Source organism: Sapajus apella, unplaced genomic scaffold (genome assembly GCF_009761245.1).
Source record: "Sapajus apella isolate SASKATOON/1434 unplaced genomic scaffold, GSC_monkey_1.0 scaffold3, whole genome shotgun sequence".
Classification (NCBI taxonomy): Eukaryota; Metazoa; Chordata; class Mammalia; order Primates; family Cebidae; genus Sapajus; species Sapajus apella.
Window position 1 is genome coordinate 20,318,854 of NW_022436943.1, and position 7,339 is coordinate 20,326,192.

Genomic DNA, 7,339 nt, shown 5'->3' on the forward strand with positions numbered 1-7,339 from the left:
CATTTGATAGCCTCTTCCTATTTCCTAGGACATCTCTTATTAAAGTGTCAAAATCATATCTTTTTTTTAGATCTTTCCAAACTCATTATATTAGCATTAAAAAATGCAAGAAAGCTTTGACTTGAAAAATCATGAAGACAGAAGATATTATATTTCTCTTCGTATCTGCTTTCTACATGCAAAAACCCTGGGGACCCAGGCATGATTTATATTTCTTGGACTATTAAGAACAAAGGTTTTGCTATAAAATTTGATCATTTGCTATCTCAAATTATTCAATGAGAAAAATTACTGAGTCCTAGACCAAGATAAAGAAAATTTTGCTTATATGATTAAACATATCAGATTTTCTTTTTATGTAAAGAAAAATAATTACTGAAGACTCGGAGTTTTAGTATTTATTGGGCTCAAGCAGTATTTCTTTTTATAGAGTAATTTTTTTCAATTATCTACCTATACATCAGTTAGTATCTTAATGAACATTAAATAGATAACATTGAGTATTTTTTGAATCTCATCCATGAATAGTTTTATCTACTGATAATAACAAGATTAGTAATACAATTGGCTTATTGAGAATAAAAGATAACTGTTTACAATCCTTCATTCACACCATTTTATTTGGCTCTAATTCTTGCCATAATTTTTTTTCTATTCAGTGACCCTGCCTTTCAAGGATACTAAGCCTATCCTCACAGTAATAAACAGGTAAATTTCCCTGTGCAATTGGGAGACTTCTTTTCAAGAACTTCTTCACAAACAATTAGGTAAAGATGTTTCTACATCTTTGCCCCAAAGTGATAGCATATTTCAACTCAAAGTGTGAGAAGACTGTTCATTGCTGAAACACAAGCCTGCTCATCAATGGATAGACGACTTTCAGACTAAAATAACATCTGGAAATCTGTTCTCATGAGAATCATTTCCAGATTTCTTTAAAACTAGTCATGAATCAGAGAATAAGACATCGCAAAAAATTAATTCTGAGACAACTTATTGCCGAATTTGGAGGAATTTCCCTTATTATAATATAAATCTGGTGGGGTTGATTTCAGAGATACAGTTAGTGGCTGTTCTTGATTTATGTCATCAGAAACCTTTATGCTCCAAAGAAGACAGACAAAAATTTTCCTTTAATTTATCAGTTAATCTTTCAACACCAACAGCACAATACCTTGAGCTTTTGCTATGTGCTGGCATTATAAGCATTGGGGATATGATAATAAAGACAGCTATGATTCTTATTCTCTTTGAGTGTCTGCATTTTTTTTTTTTTTTTTTTGAGATGGAGTTTTGCTCTTTCTCCCAGGCTAGAGAGTCTTTCTCTTGAGATTCTCACAATCTCGGCTTACTGCAGTCTTCACCTTCTGGTTTCAAGTGATTCTCCTGCCTCAGCCTCCCGAGTAGCTGGGATTACAGGCATGTGCCACCATGCCCAGCTAATTTTTGTATTTTTAGTAGAGACAGGGTTTCACCATATTGGCCAGGCTGGTCTCGAACTCCTGACCTTGTGATCTGCCCACCTCGGCCTCCCAAAGTGCTAGGATTACAGGAGTGAGCCAACGCACCCAGCAGGAAGTCTGTAATTTTAAAGGGATATAATGATGACATAGAAGTACAAACTGTTTCAGAAATATGCCATGGAAGTAACTAATCTACTGGACGTAGGCTGCAAAAAAAAGTAACATCTAATTTCAGATATAAAGAATGAGTAGTTACATGAGACAAGATGGAAATTATGATTATTTCAAGAGAATGAGTGTTTAACTTTGTGTTGAGACTTTCTTTTCAAATAGGCTGGACTAGAAGTCTAATAAATATTTTCCTACATATTGTTAGAATTACACATCTGCATATCATCCCAAATGAGATATGACAATTTACCCAATGGTTTGAAGGCCTGAAGAGAAGATTGAATAGCATGTTTTTAGATACTTTTTAAAAGTTCAGTATGGCTGGATTTTAAAAGGTAAGGTACAGAGTAGTAGAATTGAAGTTGAAGAGGTTGGCCAGGGCAAGATTAGAAAGGATCTTTCAACCTTGTTAAGGATTTCAGACTTCATTGTAAAGCAGCAGGAGGACAACTGAGTGCCAAAAGGAAGAAGAATTTGCCTTTTAGAATTATCAACAGGGCTTCCATGAAAAAAAAATAATAAATTTGAGAAAAGCAATACAAGAGTGAGAATAATAAGATGAGGACAATTATAAACAATGCTCCAAGGATGAGATAGTAGTATCCTGGGTGGTGGAAATGAAGGCATGTTGACAAATAGATTCTTATTTACTTAGGAAATGGAGCTATTAAGCTTTAGCAGCTGGTTGAATGTAGGAACAGAGAGGAATATGTCAAATGTGGCTTAGCTGTCTGGACATTTGATGCCTTTCATTGACACAGAAAACCTATGAACATGAGCAAGTCAGGGAAAGATGAGTTTGATTTTTTTTTATTTTGTTTTATTATACTTTAAGTCCTGGGATACATGTGCAGAACATGCAGGTTTGTTACACAGGTATACATGTGCTATGGTGGTTTGCTGCACCCATCAATCTATCATCTACATTACGTATTTCTCCTAATGCCATCCCTCCCCTTGATCTCCACCCCAAAACAGGCAAACTAACAAAGGAACAGAAAAACAAACACTGCATATTTTCACTCGTAAGTGGGGGAGTTGAACAATGAGCTTGATTTTTTTTTTTCATCTCTAGCTTATGGTTCTTGTGCTCAGTACAAGAGGACATATACAATGGGAATTTGGAGAGATCATCAACACGATTATGTGAGAGTCAATATAAGGAATAGCTGAGGTATTGGAAATTGCTGAGACTACTCTATAAAAGCACATAGAGTGAAAGAAGAGGGGCTAGAACAAAATTTGAGACACATTGACTTTTATGGGATATTCAGAGAAGCAGAGTTTTGCATAGGTAAGCAAGGAACACTGGACATCTCTAAAGAGGAGTGATTAGCCAAGTTGGAATTCAGAAAGTCACAAGAAAAAGAGTGAGAATAAGGGAGTTTGTATACTTCCAGTAAAGTCTGACTCCTCACTTAAAGTATGTATTTTCATCTGACTAGGTAGTGGTTGTTTTTTGAGGTAGCAAAAATATCTCTACTCACATAAATCTATATTCATGAAAATAGAGGGAACTTAAGACCAAAAATTAGAGGTCAGAGGCACTATAGATGGAAAATTATACATTGGGAGGTATGAAGTCCTAAAGTTTGAGGTTTAACAGAAACATTTAAGAGGACATTAGCAAATAACCAAGTAGGAGATCCACTCAAATATTTGAGAAGGATTTTCTTTTGCTCTTACCCAGTTGTTCTCGTTTGAGTAATGATCTATGAACATATTCTATTGTAAAAAAGAAAGAGGAGGTTTATATATGATAAGGTTGTGCTTTTAATTAAGGTCAACATTCTTTTAGAAAATTTTTTATTTACTTCAGACATTTTAATGAAACATTTTGGGTTAAAATTGTTATTCTAATTTCCATAATACAGGAATTTGAAGTTTCATATTTATTTAGTAAATATTTATTGAAGTTGTATGACAGTTCCTTGTACCATGAGATTTCCCTATATATAGTTGAACGAACTTCCAATGAATTCATTCATTCAAATGATGAATTTTTTACTGAGAAACTATTATATACCAAGTACTGAGTGCAGTGAAACACAAAATACAAGAATTCCTATCTCTGAGAAGCTTCCAGTATGTATAGGAGATAAATAATAAAAAATTAAGTACTAAATTATAAGAAAATTATGCATTACAGTAAAAGGTGAAAAGTGAGGCCGGGCGCAGTGGCTCACGCCTGTAATCCCAGCACTTTGGGAGGCCGAGGTGGGTGGATCACGAGGTCAAGAGATCGAGACCATCCTGGTCAACATGGTGAAACCCTGTCTCTACTAAAAAAATACAAAAAATTAGCTGGGCATGGTGGTGCGTGCCTGTAATCCCAGATACTCAGGAGGCTGAGGCAGGAGAATTGCCTGAACCCAGGAGGTGGAGGTTGCGGTGAGCCGAGATCGCGCCATTGCACTCCAGCCTGGGTAACAAGAGCGAAACTCCGCCTCAAAAAAAAAAAAAAAAAAAAAAAGGTGAAAAGTGCTGTTGGGAAAAAAGGAGCAGAGTAAAGGAAATTAGGATTGTCAAGGCCAGGACATAGATGGAATGTTATCCATGTGCTAGACGTTTGCTAGATGCTATTGACTTAGACATTCTTTGCCATCAACAGTCTGCAAGGCTTCTAAGTTGTCATCTTCTTCAGTCTTGAAGATGAGCAAAATTTGACCAGGTAGAGGAATGAAGTACATCTTAGAAATATATATATATATATAGTGTATATATATATATATATTATATATGTATATATATATATTATATATATATGTATACATATTTGCCATATATATATATATACGGCAAATAACCAACTAGGGGATCCACTATAATATTTGAAAAGCATTTATTTTGTGCTCATCTAGTTGTTCTCATTTGAGTAAGGATCTATGCACATTTTCTTGTATTTTTTATATATAAATATATATATATAGGCCCCTATTTCCAACACCTCTCCACTCCACAGTAGGTGGCAGTAACAGTAACGTGACCCTTACAAATCGGGCTCCTTAATATACACAACAGAAGGTCAGTTTTAGCTCTAGCAAAGCACATGAATTCTTTAACAAAGATATGAGGATATCTCCTCTCTAGCCAGAATTGATTGCAATGAAGCAACTGCCAAAATGTCTCTGGAAACATCAATTTTTTGAGCCTGCTGAATATGTCATATATCCATCTCTCTAAACTAGTTCTCCATAAAGTGAAGTACCTAGATCACATTGTCAAATCTCTCTCAGTGCTGCCATAATTTTGATAGCAGGCTAATATTTGAAAATTTGTTTGATCAATATATATTAACCATTGCAAAGCAGTTTCAGACATTGTCTGTTTCCTTACCTAATACTTCCTAAACACAACCATGAACCCAACATAAGTGCTGTATTACACTACCCAGAACAACGGAATGTCCAAATTAACATTTACAATTTCTTCTGCTTTTAAACACTTCATCATGTGGACTCAATCATCAATTTCTGTCACTTTTGCCTTTTTCCATCCCCACCTTCACTGCTGTAGGTTAGATCCTAATCGTTTTTGGCTAATCTGCTGAAATCATTGTTCTCTGTGTCCTCCACCTCCAATTTAGCTCATTCAAATTCATTTTCCTTTCTAATATGAAAATGATATATTTGAAATGAAAATCTGACAATGTTATCATCCTGCTTAAAGCTGTCATTGATGCCTTGTTACCTACAGGATAAAGTTTTAGTTTGCTACATGACTGAGGAGATAAACTATGATTGTCATTTTCTGTCTCCACAGAACCATCTGCAGCTGTCTCAAACTTACCCCAATCAAATAAGGATTGTGTAGCAACATGTGCTGTGGAATTTAAACACAAGCATACACACATGTGCACACAGCCCCCCACCAAAGCATCACCTTTCAATATTATAAAATGTTGAAGTTTAGACATCATCTTCAGGTCCAAAGGTTCCATTCTCATTGATATGGTTTGGCTGTATCACCATACAAAATCTCATCTTGAATTGTAATTCCCATAATCCCCATAATGCCCATGTGTCAAAGGAGAAACCAGAAACCAGGTGGAGTAATTGAATCATGGGGGTATATCCACCATGCTGTTTACATGATAGTGAGTGAGTTCACATGAGATCTCATGGTTTGATAAGGGGATCTTCCCCTTTCACTGAGCACTTCTTTTCATTGCTTTGTGAAGAATTTGTGAAGAAGGTGCCTTGCTTCCCCTTCATCTTCTGCCATGATTATAACTTTCCTGAGGCCTCCCCAGCCATGTAAGTCAATTAAACTTCTTCCCTTTATAAATTACCTAGTCTCAGGCAGCTCTTTATAGCAGTATGAAAACAGACTAATACACTTATCATAGAAAATATGGAGAGGACCATAGGTTTAAAGTAATTTACTGCCATCCACAGAGCATGTTAATGGCAGAGCTGTTAACGGCAGACCTACATCTTTTGAATCCATGTCTTTGCTTTACCACTGTATAAGGCTTCACTTATTTGGGAAGTTTTGATGAAAAATGCAGTCAAAATTCAACTGAAATTACTGGTACAATTGTGATATCATCTGCAAATGACTTGGCCTCACATGAACCCTACTTGATAATTTCTCTAGATCTTTTGCATGTATCATCAGAAGTCAAAAAATAATTTTTATGTACATCATATTGTATCTGTAAATATACCCATATATATATGATTTATGACATGGATATGAAATACCACACAGAGTCTAGAGAAATAATACAAAGGTCTAGAAAAATTATGTGTCTGTACACACTACTACAGAATATACATCTCAAATTATATATAAAAAAGTATGTGTATATGTATACATGCACATATACATTTCAGATTACAAAGAAAAGTTGTGTAAGAGTCTAAGTCTCTAATTCACCCTTGATATAGAAAATTATATAACTCTATCTCATTGGAATGCATACAAATGAGGAATAAGTAAGAGAAAGATATTTGCATTAACTGTATATCATATGGAGAAGAATTTCAGGCATTCTGTAACTGGTTTTAAATACACAGCAGCCAAGGACATTTATTATGGGAAAAACATTATCATTAGAGGTACTGTGCTTTGGAACATAGTGTTCAAAGTACATTTTTCTCCTGCCTTTCAATTTTTTAAATTATTTAAAAAATAATTTAACTAGATTTTTTGAAAATAAAATAAATAGTCATTGGGCAAACAATGTTTATATTGGCTCCTTGATTATTATTCTAAAGCAGTTTTGAAAATCAATGCTTGATAAAGACATAGAGTAATAATGTTTTCTTAAATGAGTAGTTTAAAAAACGCTTTTGCCTGCATCTTTTCATTTGGCTATCACAATAATCCTTTATGATAACTGGGAGTTATTTGATCTCACTTTAAAAATGAATAAAAGTTATCCTTGAGTATATATCAGAAGAGCATTATAAAACCTATAATGACTATCGTTGCTACCATGTGGGGTAGTAAACAATATGTAAACATTTGAGTTATCTAAGAAGGTATTACATAGTTATTTTTAATAAAAGTAATTTTTTCATATGGGAGACAGTAAATTCTTGAAATGGACATTTTCTAACTCCTCAAGTGTAATTATAATCTATTCTTTAACACTGTTGTTGATTTTAAAATAGTTTCAAGTTAGAGCATAACAATTCAGGTATTGGCTGAAATTTCAACCATGTGACTTTCACTAAAGACAATTAGTGAATAGATAT